Source organism: Saccoglossus kowalevskii, chromosome 20 (assembly GCF_978046115.1).
Source record: "Saccoglossus kowalevskii chromosome 20, keSacKowa6.1, whole genome shotgun sequence".
Lineage (NCBI taxonomy): Eukaryota > Metazoa > Hemichordata > Enteropneusta > Harrimaniidae > Saccoglossus > Saccoglossus kowalevskii.
The window spans coordinates 309718-324461 of record NC_140660.1 but is presented as its reverse complement, the minus strand read 5'-3'; the positions used below and the strand labels follow the sequence as shown (position 1 = coordinate 324461).

The following is a 14744-nucleotide window of genomic DNA, read 5'->3' as shown; positions in this document are numbered from 1 at the left end:
TGTCAGTCCTTGCCTTTGACCTACAGTACTCATTCCGCTCAACCTCCCGCTTTTATTGCTTTTTTGCCGACCGCTTATCGCTTAATTTTCGACCGCTCGCTGCTTTCCGACTGGAAACCGACCGCTTTTTTTCCGCTCGCTCGCGTTCGCTTTTGTTCGCTCGCTCGCTCGCTCCTGCTATGGCTGGCTTCAGAAACATCGTCCGCTTGCCAACCGACCGCTGGAGTAACAATGATCGTACATTGTATGTATAAACTTAAGTTTTTATTCGTAATAAATTTAGGTTTTAATGACGATTCAAAACACAACGCCTATTGCTTCTCTGTGTTGGAACAAAGACGCCTTCAAATCACTTGACACATTGTAACGTTTGCTACGCAAGTCGAACTGTGACCTGTATTTACATATTTACGTCCTTGTGTGTGTAGTTCAACTATATAACTGGTCAATCGCGATATGTATTGAGTACTAGTATTAGTGTGTTGTGTGTGTGTGATTTTGACTAAATTTATTCCGAACGGCGCTCAAAATAATTTGACACTTTGTTATTTGCGAACGCAACTCACACTATGACCCTTACTCAATTTGCACAAGTAATACGAATGCTGTAGTTCAGAAAATCTATTGGTTAACATTTGCTCGTGTCTGGGTGCGCAAAACAAAACTGCACATATAATTATCGCATAGCTGAATTTCTACAAATCAATTGGACTTAAACTACTAGTATAATGACTGTGACGATTAATCGCTTGTCTGAGTACATGCAGCAACGAATTATTGGATTGGCAGCAGCCGGACGAAAAATGAAAGATCTCGGAACAGTTAATTTGTTGAGGAAAACAAAACAAACGCAGCCAGTGATTCATTTTGAAAACAAAAATACAAAATGATAACGTGCAAACAAGGAACAGAGCTCGTGGTCCACAAGGAAACTTAGCGATGATGCAGTTAGACGTATACGGCTGTTGTAAACAGAGACTCCTTCGATCTCACATAAGCAGGTTCACGTTGATGTATCATTTTCAACTATTACCAACAACGCTATGATAACAAAGACATTATGAAATTCTTTTGTTTTTATGTAGAAAAATACAGTAATTTTACCAAGTAAAATCATATTTATTAAAATTGTTGTTCATACATGAGTTGTCGAACACACTTCATAGTTTGTAATTTCATCCAGCTCCTTTCAGTCACGATTCAAGACAAATAAAAGGCACATAGATAATATAGCAAATTTTTTTTTATGTAATATTCGTGTGGAATCAGTAATTATGAAAAAAAAATATGGGTACATATGGATTTCGTTATGAATTATTCTTAATATCAATTTCTAAATTATTTTGTCAAAATCAGGTTTTTTTCCAGGTTTTTTCCCCCAAAACGAAAGAATTTCATAATGTCGGGAACGAGAAGGTTTTTTTTTTATTATTATTTATTGGGAACGGAAAGTCTTTATCGTAGTGCTTCGCCTCGGTTGACAATGAGCTCTTCGGGTCGCTAAAACTGTATGTCCACCTCTGTTGGGGTGAACATTTGTATTATTCTACTGAATAAATCTTAGAACAGAAATGGTGGCACTCAATCATGGCAATCTTCCAGGTCATCGTTAGAAAGATTTTCGGAGGCAAATTTAATCTTGAAGGATTGCAGGAAATTGACCCTTACCGATTCATATTTATGAATTAATCGGGATTCAGGTACCATAGTGTTTGTAACAGAAAAAGAAAAAAAACGCTTTCGCGTGGGACTTTTCATGCAAACATTGTGAATGGTTCCCCGACACTGATTCCTTTTTAACTTTCAATTTTTCTAAGACGCGGCAAACCCTGCTCATGACCGGAGACGTCGTCAAGATGCAGGTGCGATTCCTCTTAGCAACGCGTTCTATTTATTTTCAAAGCGTGTGGTCAGCGCCTTTGATTGCGTTTATTTTCTTCTTTTATCTATCTATCTATCACTGGCAGCGTTTGTTTTGTCGCGTCTCACAACTTAATGTCCAAGCTAACTTTGTTTTGGCTGTAAGTGAACTACGTACAGCTCATGAAAGTATTTCGCCCAGAGTTCGCAAAAAACGGAATACCCTGCAAAATTTGAATCCTTTATTTTATAACGAGACATTGGGCGCAAAAATAAAAACCATAATTGTAATTCAACAAGTTTATGTAACATGTTAGTCCGCTTGCCAGCCGCCTAGTTAAAAAACGCGATCTCCATTGATGTCGGCTTCGACAACTTCGGACAAGTAAGATGGGCGCTGGCCGACATTACATTTGCAAGTATTGTATTTGTTTGACAAATTGTACACTACGGTCATAACAATCGATCAGTCATTTTTTTTCACAGTCTTACTATTCCTGCAGATATTCTTCAATTGTTATAGGTGCCACGGATTTTAACATACGGTAACTACAACTTGACCCGTGTTTAACCCAAACCATGCGTGCATGACAACCGTCACCCGACACACTGTTACTCAACGAATACCGTACTCTACAGTAGACATTTTTCGCTCTCCACCAAAAATAGAATGGTTTTAATTCATATTAGTTGTGTCTGTGTCTGTGTCATATTTGATTTCACATGTATGGTTCGATCTTGTTTATGGTGGACATTATTACTACGCGTATGTATTATTACCAATTTTATATGGCCGTGTGATCCACCGTATTTGTTCAACGGTCGTTCTATAAATTTCTGATTGTATTTATTCTTATTTTAACATCATAAAAAACAAAAATGATACACTTGTACATGAACTGTAAATGTGGGTGGTTGCGCTGTCAGGCGAGCGAGCGATTGCGCGAGCGGATACTTTCGGATTTGTGCGGTCGGAAAAAAATGCGGAAATTGCGCGGTCGAATTGAACAAAGCGAGCGAAAAAAAAAGCGATCAAAATCCGAAAGCGGGCGGGAGGTTCGGCGAAATGAGTACTGTAGACATCAATGTCACAGTCCTTGCCTTTGACCTAGACATCAATGTCACAGTCCTTGCCTTTGACCTAACATCAATGTCACAGTCCTTGCCTTTGACCTAACATCAATGTCACAGTCATTGCTTTAAAGAAGACATCAATGTCACAGTCCTCGCCTTTGACCTAGACATCAATGTCACAGTCCTCGCCTTTGACCTAGACATCAATGTCACAGTCCTTGCCTTTGACCTAGACATCAATGTCAGTCCTTGCCTTTGACCTAGACATCAATGTCAGTCCTTGCCTTTGACCTAGACCTAAACATCAATGTCACAGTACTTGCCTTTGACCTAGACATCAATACCAGTCATTGCTTTTGACCTAGACATCAATGTCACAGTACTTGCATTTGACCTAGACATCAATGTCAGTCCTTGCCTTTGACCTAGACATCAATGTCACAGTCCTTGCCTTTGACCTAGACATCAATGTCACAGTCCTCGCCTTTGACCTAGACATCAATGTCACAGTCCTCGCCTTTGACCTAGACATCAATGTCACAGTCCTCGCCTTTGACCTAGACATCAATGTCACAGTCCTCGCCTTTGACCTAGACATCAATGTCACAGTCCTTGCCTTTGACCTACACATCAATGTCACAGTCCTTGCCTTTGACCTAGACATCAATGTCACAGTCCTTGCCTTTGACCTAGACATCAATGTCACAGTCCTTGCCTTTGACCTAGACATCAATGTCACAGTCCTTGCCTTTGACCTAGACATCAATGTCACAGTCCTTGCCTTTGACCTAGACATCAATGTTAGTCCTTGCCTTTGACCTAGACATCAATGTTAGTCCTTGCCTTTGACCTAGACATCAATGTTAGTCCTTGCCTTTGACCTAGACATCAATGTTAGTCCTTGCCTTTGACCTAGACATCAATGACAGTCCTTGCCTTTGACCTAGACATCAATGTCAGTCCTCACCTTTGACCTAGATATCAATGTCACAGTCCTGACCTTTGACCTAGGCATCAATGTCACAGTCCTTGTCTTTGAACAAGACATCAATGTCACAGTCCTCACCTTTGAACTAGACATCATTACTGGATGATACAAAGTGTCCACATATTACAATGTAGCTGACAATGAGATTGAAATCAATGCATTACTGGATGATACAAAGTGTCCACATATTACAATGTAGCTGACAATGAGATTGAAAACAAGACATTACTGGATGATACAAAGTGTCCACATATTACAATGTAGCTGACAATGAGATTGAAAACAAGACATTACTGGATGATACAAAGTGTCCCCTATATTACAATGTACCTGACAATAAGATTGAAAACAATGCATTACTGGATGATACAAAGTGTCCACATATTACAATGTAGCTGACAATGAGATTGAAAACAAGACATTACTGGATGATACAAAGTGTCCACATATTACAATGTAGCTGACAATAAGATTGAAAACAATGCATTACTGGATGATACAAAGTGTCCACATATTACAATGTAGCTGACAATGAGATTGAAAACAAGACATTACTGGATGATACAAAGTGTCCACATATTACAATGTAGCTGACAATGAGATTGAAATCAATGCATTACTAGATGATACAAAGTGTCCACATATTACGATGTAGCTGACAATGAGATTGAAAACAAGACATTACTGAATGATATTGTGTCCACATATTACAATGTAGCCGACAATGAGATTAAAAACAATGCATTACTGGACGATACAAAGTGACCACATATCAAATAGGTGTAGCTGACACTGAGATTGGAATGTAATAATATGTCTGAGAAATGCTTACATTTATATGTGACACATTACTCACTGTTTGTGTAACATTACAGTGCTCATTATACTAGAAAGTGCATATGCCAAACAATGGGTTCAAAAACTCGATTTCTTTTCATGTAAGCACTTCTAATAAATTGAGTTGTTATTGTTACACATAGTGATATATGTCTTAACTGTGCAAGGACCAAGGCTACAATGGGCATGGATAATGGTATGATATCGATGGGTCTATACACAGGTTATTAAGGTTAGGTGTAGATGGGTGTAGACATGGATATATAGATTAGGTGTAAATGGGTGTAGACATGGATATATAGATTAGGTGTAGATGGGTGTAGACATTAATATATAGGTTAATGTAGATGGGTGTAGAAATGGGTATACAAGTTAGATGTAGATGGTGTAGACATGGATATACAAGTTAGGCATAGATGGATATAAAGGTTAAATATAGATGGGTGTAGACATGAATATAAAGGTTAGATGTGGATGGTGTAAACATGGATATACAGGTTAGATGCAGATGGGGATAGACATGGATAAACAGGTTAGATGTAGATGGGCGTAGACATGGGTATACAGATTAAACATATATGGTGTAGACGTATAAAGATTAGATGTAGACATGGATATAAAGGTTAGGTGTAGATGGGGGAGACATGGATAAACAGGTTAGGTGTAGATGGGGGAGACATGGATAAACAGGTTAGATGTAGATGGTGTAGACATGAATATAAAGATTAGATGTAGATGGGTGTAGACATAAATATAAAGATTAGATGTAGATGGCTGTAGAGATGGATATACAGGTTAGATGTAGATGGGCGTAGACATGGATATACAGGATATACATAGATGGGTGTAGATGTATAAAGATTAGATGGGTGTAGACATGGATATACAGGTTAGATGTAGATGGATGTAGACATGGATATAAAAATTAGGTGTAGATGGGGTAGACATGGGTATACAGGTTAAACATAGATGGGTGTAGACGTATAAAGATTAGATGTAGACATGGATATAAAGGTTAGGTGTAGATGGGGTAGACATGGATAAACAGGTTAGGTGTAGATGGTGTAGACATGAATATACAGGTTAGATGTAGATGGGTGTAGACATGGATATACAGGTTAGATGTAGATGGGTGTAGACATGGATATACAGGTTAGATGTAGATATGGATATAAAGATTAGATGTAGATGGGTGTAGACATAGATATACAGGTTAGATGTAGATGGGTGTAGACATGGATATACAGGTTAGATGTAGATGGGTGTAGACATGGATATACAGGTTAGATGTAGATGGGTGTAGACATGGATATACAGGTTAGATGTAGATGGGTGTAGACATGGATATACAGGTTAGATGTAGATGGGTATATACATGGATATAAAAATTAGGTGTAGATGGGGTAGACATGGGTATACAGGTTAAACATAGATGGGTGTAGACGTATAAAGATTAGATGTAGACATGGATATAAAGGTTAGGTGTAGATGGGGGAGACATGGATAAACAGGTTAGGTGTCGATTGGTGTAGACATGAATATACAGGTTAGATGTAGACTGGTGTAGACATGGATATACAGATTAGATGTAGATGGTGTAGACATGAATATAAAGATTAGATGTAGATGGGTGTAGACATGAATATAAAGATTAGATGTAGATGGGTATAGACATGAATATAAAGATTAGATGTAGATGGGTGTAGACATGGATATACAGGTTAGATGTAGATGGGTGTAGACATGGATATAAAGGTTAGGTGTAGATGGGTGTAGACATGGATATACAGGTTAAATGTAGATATAGATATAATGATTAGATGTAGATGGGTGTAGACATAGATATACAGGTTAGATGTAGATGGGTGTAGACATGGATATACAGGTTAGATGTAGATGGGTGTAGACATGGATATATAGGTTAGATGTAGATGGGTGTAGACATGGATATACAGGTTAGATGTAGATGGGTGTATACATGGATATAAAAATTAGGTGTAGATGGGGTAGACATGGGTATACAGGTTAAACATAGATGGGTGTAGACGTATAAAGATTAGATGTAGACATGGATATAAAGGTTAGGTGTAGATGGGGTAGACATGGATAAACAGGTTAGGTGTAGATGGTGTAGACATGAATATACAGGTTAGATGTAGATGGGTGTAGACATGGATATACAGGTTAGATGTAGATATGGATATAAAGATTAGATGTAGATGGGTGTAGACATAGATATACAGGTTAGATGTAGATGGGTGTAGACATGGATATACAAGTTAGATGTAGATGGGTGTAGACATGGATATACAGGTTAGATGTAGATGGGTGTAGACATGGATATACAGGTTAGATGTAGATGGGTGTAGACATGGATATACAGGTTAGATGTAGATGGGTATATACATGGATATAAAAATTAGGTGTAGATGGGGTAGACATGGGTATACAGGTTAAACATAGATGGGTGTAGACGTATAAAGATTAGATGTAGACATGGATATAAAGGTTAGGTGTAGATGGGGGGAGACATGGATAAACAGGTTAGGTGTCGATTGGTGTAGACATGAATATACAGGTTAGATGTAGACTGGTGTAGACATGGATATACAGATTAGATGTAGATGGTGTAGACATGAATATAAAGATTAGATGTAGATGGGTGTAGACATGAATATAAAGATTAGATGTAGATGGGTATAGACATGAATATAAAGATTAGATGTAGATGGGTGTAGACATGGATATACAGGTTAGATGTAGATGGGTGTAGACATGGATATAAAGGTTAGGTGTAGATGGGTGTAGACATGGATATACAGGTTAAATGTAGATATGGATATAATGATTAGATGTAGATGGGTGTAGACATAGATATAAAGGTTAGATGTAGATGGGTGTAGACATGGATATACAGGTTAGATGTAGATGGGTGTAGACATGGATATACAGGTTAGATGTAGATGGGTGTAGACATGGATATATAGGTTAGATGTAGATGGGTGTAGACATGGATATACAGGTTAGATGTAGATGGGTGTATACATGGATATAAAAATTAGGTGTAGATGGGGTAGACATGGGTATACAGGTTAAACATAGATGGGTGTAGACGTATAAAGATTAGATGTAGACATGGATATAAAGGTTAGGTGTAGATGGGGTAGACATGGATAAACAGGTTAGGTGTAGATGGTGTAGACATGAATATACAGGTTAGATGTAGATGGGTGTAGACATGGATATACAGGTTAGATGTAGATATGGATATAAAGATTAGATGTAGATGGGTGTAGACATAGATATACAGGTTAGATGTAGATGGGTGTAGACATGGATATACAAGTTAGATGTAGATGGGTGTAGACATGGATATACAGGTTAGATGTAGATGGGTGTAGACATGGATATACAGGTTAGATGTAGATGGGTGTAGACATGGATATACAGGTTAGATGTAGATGGGTATATACATGGATATAAAAATTAGGTGTAGATGGGGTAGACATGGGTATACAGGTTAAACATAGATGGGTGTAGACGTATAAAGATTAGATGTAGACATGGATATAAAGGTTAGGTGTAGATGGGGGAGACATGGATAAACAGGTTAGGTGTCGATTGGTGTAGACATGAATATACAGGTTAGATGTAGACTGGTGTAGACATGGATATACAGATTAGATGTAGATGGTGTAGACATGAATATAAAGATTAGATGTAGATGGGTGTAGACATGAATATAAAGATTAGATGTAGATGGGTATAGACATGAATATAAAGATTAGATGTAGATGGGTGTAGACATGGATATACAGGTTAGATGTAGATGGGTGTAGACATGGATATAAAGGTTAGGTGTAGATGGGTGTAGACATGGATATACAGGTTAAATGTAGATATGGATATAATGATTAGATGTAGATGGGTGTAGACATAGATATACAGGTTAGATGTAGATGGGTGTAGACATGGATATACAGGTTAGATGTAGATGGGTGTAGACATGGATATACAGGTTAGATGTAGATGGGTGTAGACATGGATATATAGGTTAGATGTAGATGGGTGTAGACATGGATATACAGGTTAGATGTAGATGGGTGTATACATGGATATAAAAATTAGGTGTAGATGGGGTAGACATGGGTATACAGGTTAAACATAGATGGGTGTAGACGTATAAAGATTAGATGTACTCATGGATATAAAGGTTAGGTGTAGATGGGGGAAACATGAATATACAGGTTAGATGTAGATGGGTGTAGACATGGATATACAGGTTAGATGTAGATGGGTGTAGACATGGATATATAGATTAGGTGTAAATGGGTGTAGACATTAATATATAGGTTAGATGTAGATGGGTGTAGAAATGAGTATACAAGTTAGATGTAGATGGTGTAGACATGTATATACAAGTTAGGCATAGATGGATATAAAGGTTAAATATAGATGGGTGTAGACATGTATATAAAGGTTAGATGTGGATGGTGTAAACATGAATATACAGGTTAGATATAGATGGGTGTAGACGTATAAAGATTAGATGTAGACATGGATATAAAGGTTAGGTGTAGATGGGGGGAGACATGGATAAACAGGTTAGGTGTCGATTGGTATAGACATGAATATAAAGGTTAGATATAGATGGGTGTAGACGTATAAAGATTAGATGTAGACATGGATATAAAGGTTAGGTGTAGATGGGGGGAGACATGGATAAACAGGTTAGGTGTCGATTGGTATAGACATGAATATAAAGGTTAGATGTAGATGGGTGTAGACATGGATATACAGGTTAGATGTAGATGGGTGTAGATATGGATATACAGGTTAGATGTAGATGGGTGTAGATATGGATATAAAGATTAGATGTAGACTGGTGTAGACATGGATATAAAGATTAGATGTAGACTGGTGTAGATATGGATATACAGATTAGATGTAGATGGGTGTAGACATGAATATAAAGATTAGATGTAGATGGGTGTAGACATGGATATACAGGTTAGATGTAGATGGGTGTAGACATGGATATAAAGGTTAGGTATAGATGGGTGTAGACATGGATATACAGCTTAAATGTAGATATGGATATAAAGATTAGATGTAGATGGGTGTAGACATAGATATACAGGTTAGATGTAGATGGGTGTAGACATGGATATACAGGTTAGATGTAGATGGGTGTAGACATGGATATACAGGTTAGATGTAGATGGGTGTAGACATGGATATACAGGTTAGATGTAGATGGGTGTATACATGGATATAAAAATTAGGTGTAGATGGGGTAGACATGGGTATACAGGTTAAACATAGATGGGTGTAGACGTATAAAGATTAGATGTAGACATGGATATAAAGGTTAGGTGTAGATGGGGGAGACATGGATAAACAGGTTAGGTGCCAATTGGTGTAGACATGAACATACAGGTTAGGTGTCAATTGGTGTAGACATGAATATACAGGTTAGATGTAGATGGGTGTAGACATGGATATATAGATTAGGTGTAAATGGGTGTAGACATTAATATATAGGTTAGATGTAGATGGGTGTAGAAATGGGTATACAAGTTAGATGTAGATGGTGTAGAAATGGGTATACAAGTTAGATGTAGATGGTGTAGACATGGATATACAAGTTAGGCATAGATGGATATAAAGTTAAATATAGATGGGTGTAGACATGGATATAAATGTTAGATGTGGATGGTGTAAACATGGATATACAGGTTAGATGCAGATGGGGATAGACATGGATAAACAGGTTAGATGTAGATGGGTGTAGACATGGGTATACAGGTTAAACATATATGGTGTAGACGTATAAAGATTAGATGTAGACATGGATATAAAGGTTAGGTGTAGATGGGTAGACATGGATAAACAGGTTAGATGTAGATGGTGTAGACATAAATATAAAGATTAGATGTAGATGGGTGTAGACATGGGTATACAGGTTAAACATAGCTGGGTGTAGACGTATAAAGATTAGATGTAGACATGGATATAAAGGTTAGGTGTAGATGGGGGTAGACATGGATAAACAGGTTAGGTGTTGATTGTGTAGACATGGATATACAGGTTAAACATAGATGGTGTAGATGTATAAAGATTAGATGGGTGTAGACATGGATATACAGGTTAGATGTAGATGGGTGTAGACATGGATATACAGGTTAGATGCAGATGGGGATAGACATGGATAAACAGGTTAGATGTAGATGGGCGTAGACATGGGTATACAGGTTAAACATATATGGTGTAGACGTATAAAGATTAGATGTAGACATGGATATAAAGGTTAGGTGTAGATGGGGGGAGACATAAATATAAAGATTAGATGTAGATGGGTGTAGAGATGGATATACAGGTTAGATGTAGATGGGTGTAGACATGGATATACAGGTTAGATGTAGATGGGTGTAGACATGGATATACAGGTTAAACATAGATTGGTGTAGATGTATAAAGATTAGATGGGTGTAGACATGGATATACAGGTTAGATGTAGATGGGTGTAGACATGGATATACAGGTTAGATGTAGATGGGTGTAGACATGGATATACAGGTTAGATGTAGATGGGTGTAGACATGGATATAAAAGTTAGATGTAGATGGGTGTATACATGGATATAAAAATTAGGTGTAGATGGGGTAGACATGGGTATACAGATTAGGTGTAGATGGGTGTAGACATGGATATACAGGTTAGATGTAGATGGGTGTAGACATGGATATACAGGTTAGATGTAGATGGGTGTAGACATGCATATACAGGTTAAACATAGATGGGTGTAGATGTATAAAGATTAGATGGGTGTAGACATGGATATACAGGTTAGATGTAGATGGGTGTAGACATGGATATAAAGGTTAGGTGTAGACATGGATATACAGGTTAGATGTAGATGGGTGTAGACATGAATATAAAGATTAGATGTAGATGGGTGTAGACATGGATATACAGGTTAGATATAGATGGGTGTAGACATGGATATACAGGTTAGGTGTCGATTGGTATAGACATGAATATACAGGTTAGATGTAGATAGGTGTAGACATGGATATACAGGTTAGATGTAGATGGGTGTAGACATGGATATACAGGTTAAACATAGATGGATGTAGACGTGGATATACAGATTAGATGTAGATGGTGTAGACATACATGAATATAAAGATTAGATGTAGATGGGTGTAGACATGGATATACAGGTTAGATGTAAATTGGTGTAGACATGGATATACAGGTTAAACATAGATGGGTGTAGATGTATAAAGATTAGATGGGTGTAGACATGGATATACAGGTTAGATGTAGATGGGTGTAGACATGGATATAAAGGTTAGGTGTAGATGGGTGTAGACATGGATATACAGGTTAAACAGATGGGTGTAGACGTATAAAGATTAGATGGGTGTAGACATGGATATAAAGGTTAGGTGTCGATTGGTGTAGACATGAATATACAGGTTAGATGTAGATGGGTGTAGACATGGATATACAGGTTAGATGTAGATGGGTGTAGACATGAATATACAGGTTAGATGTAGATGGGTGTAACCATGGATATACAGGTTAAACATAGATGGATGTAGACATGGATATACAGATTAGATGTAGATGGTGTAGACATACATGAATATAAAGATTAGATGTAGATGGGTGTAGACATGGATATACAGGTTAGATGTAAATGGGTGTAGACATGGATATACAGGTTAAACATAGATGGGTGTAGATGTATAAAGATTAGATGGGTGTAGACATGGATATACAGGTTAGATGTAGATGGGTGTAGACATGGATATAAAGGTTAGGTGTAGATGGGTGTAGACATGGATATACAGGTTAAACAGATGGGTGTAGACGTATAAAGATTAGATGGGTGTAGACATGGATATAAAGGTTAGATGTAGAAGGGTGTATACATGGACATAAAGGTTAGGTGTAGATGGGTGTAGACATGGGTATACAGGTTAAACATAGCTGGGTGTAGACGTATAAAGATTAGATGTAGACATGGATATAAAGGTTAGATGTAGATGGGTGTATACATGGATATAAAGGTTAGGTGTAGATGGGTGTAGACATGGGTATACAGGTTAAACATAGATGGGTGTAGACGTATAAAGATTAGATGTAGACATGGATATAAAGGTTAGGTGTAGAAATGAATATACAGGTTAGATGGATACATATTTTTACTCTATTGCTAATTCTGAAATTTATTAATTAAATTAATACTATTCATAAAACATCTCAGTTTTGCATCAAGAAAATGAAAAGAAAGTCAAATTTCAAACTAATGGTAACTTATTTTAATCCATCTCTAGCATGTTATACTCGCACGCTCAAAAAGCCCATTTAACAGTTAAATCTATCATAATCATAAATCACATTTGATTGTACATCTGTAGTTAGGTTTTTAATTTATTCAAGAGCACCTCTAACACAAGTTCAAAAAATTTGATTTAAATTGAGGTATCAGAAATTGGCTAATAAATATTAGATAATCACTGTGTATGGTTTTAAACATTAAAGTAATCACCTCAATGGATTATCTAATCCAAAATGTTCTCAGGCCCTTATATTAAGTCTTATTGAGATGCAATAAATGATTTTTGAGATATAGGTGGAAAATTGGTTAATTATTATGCAAATCACGTGATTGATAATCCAACCCCAAAATAATTAGATCTGTGTATGATTAATTCTTCCATCTTGAAATTGAATTACGAAACGACTGAATGTCAATGTGTCCCCCCCAAAAAAGTAAGATACATGTGAGAAGTTTGAATGTTATTGGTCGGGCATAGAGATGGAGATGCACAGATGCAAGCATGTATTAAATTCAATCTGTTTAGAGACTTTGACCAAAATAATAATTCAAAACTAAATAACATCAGTTATACTAACCATTAACTATAACAAGTAACACAGCAGCCCCCCGCTCACAAATAGTTAAGTTGACTTATTATCAAGATGTTGGTTGCAACTAAAAAAAATAACTGAGAAGCTTGAAGATACGATTCATTTAATGTGAGAGCTAATTGCATTGATTCACTGAACTCTGTAACACGACACTGAATGTAATGGCAAGCCTCCACTATAACTGCCTAACAAACACTAATGTATCACAAGATATTCCAATAAAGAAGTTTATAGGGGAACATCTCATATAGTTAACAGAAGCTTGTTTTTAATTGCCGAGATCATTTACATAAAGAATGCCAAAGACTCAATCTTAATTTAAATATCTGTCATTTCTACAGAAAGTGAATAAGAATCAAGAAAACAAACTAGAAAGGAAGAGACAGAGTGAATTGAAACAAGTGACCTCATGGCCAGAATGAATTGGAACAAGTGACCTCATGGCCAGAATGAATTGAAACAAGTGACCTCATGGCCAAAATGAATTGAAACAAGTGACCTCAAGGTCGAAATAGCTCCAAATGTTCTGTACGATGAGGCATTATCTATTCGCCATGGTTATTGCTCCAACAATGTTCTTGCCATATTACAAGCATGGTTTATATGTTGTTGCCTTGGCAATTACAAATACATCTGGTTACAAATCTGACTGATATACCCACAATAACTACATACCAAGCTTCAAAGAAAATAAAAAAAAAATATATCGAAAATGTAAATGTAGACAGACGTACATAGACAATGAGCAATCACTGATATAAAAAGCACTTAAAAATAAAGAATTGTTGATATCATTAAAAAATAATTGGAATTATTGACAATGGATGACGACAGACAATCATCTATATATCATCATCTATGCACCAAATGGGAAACCTTTCAGTTTTTACAGAATGTATTAGTTAAATTTTAAAGAATCTTTACCACATTGGAAACCAGTAGTATTATTACAGAATGAGATATTAGTTAAATTTTAAAGAATCTGTAAACCATTAGAATAAGATAAAATTATTTATATTATATTTATATAGTAAAATCT

The 14744-nt window shown here is 36.7% G+C and overlaps 1 protein-coding gene across 2 annotated transcripts in view; it reads right to left on the bottom strand.

Annotated features, from left to right (window-relative positions):
• The window catches only part of LOC100376561 (pyruvate kinase PKM-like), a 91679-nt gene that overhangs the window by 18198 nt on the left and 58737 nt on the right, over positions 1-14744 (bottom strand). The window lies entirely within an intron of this gene.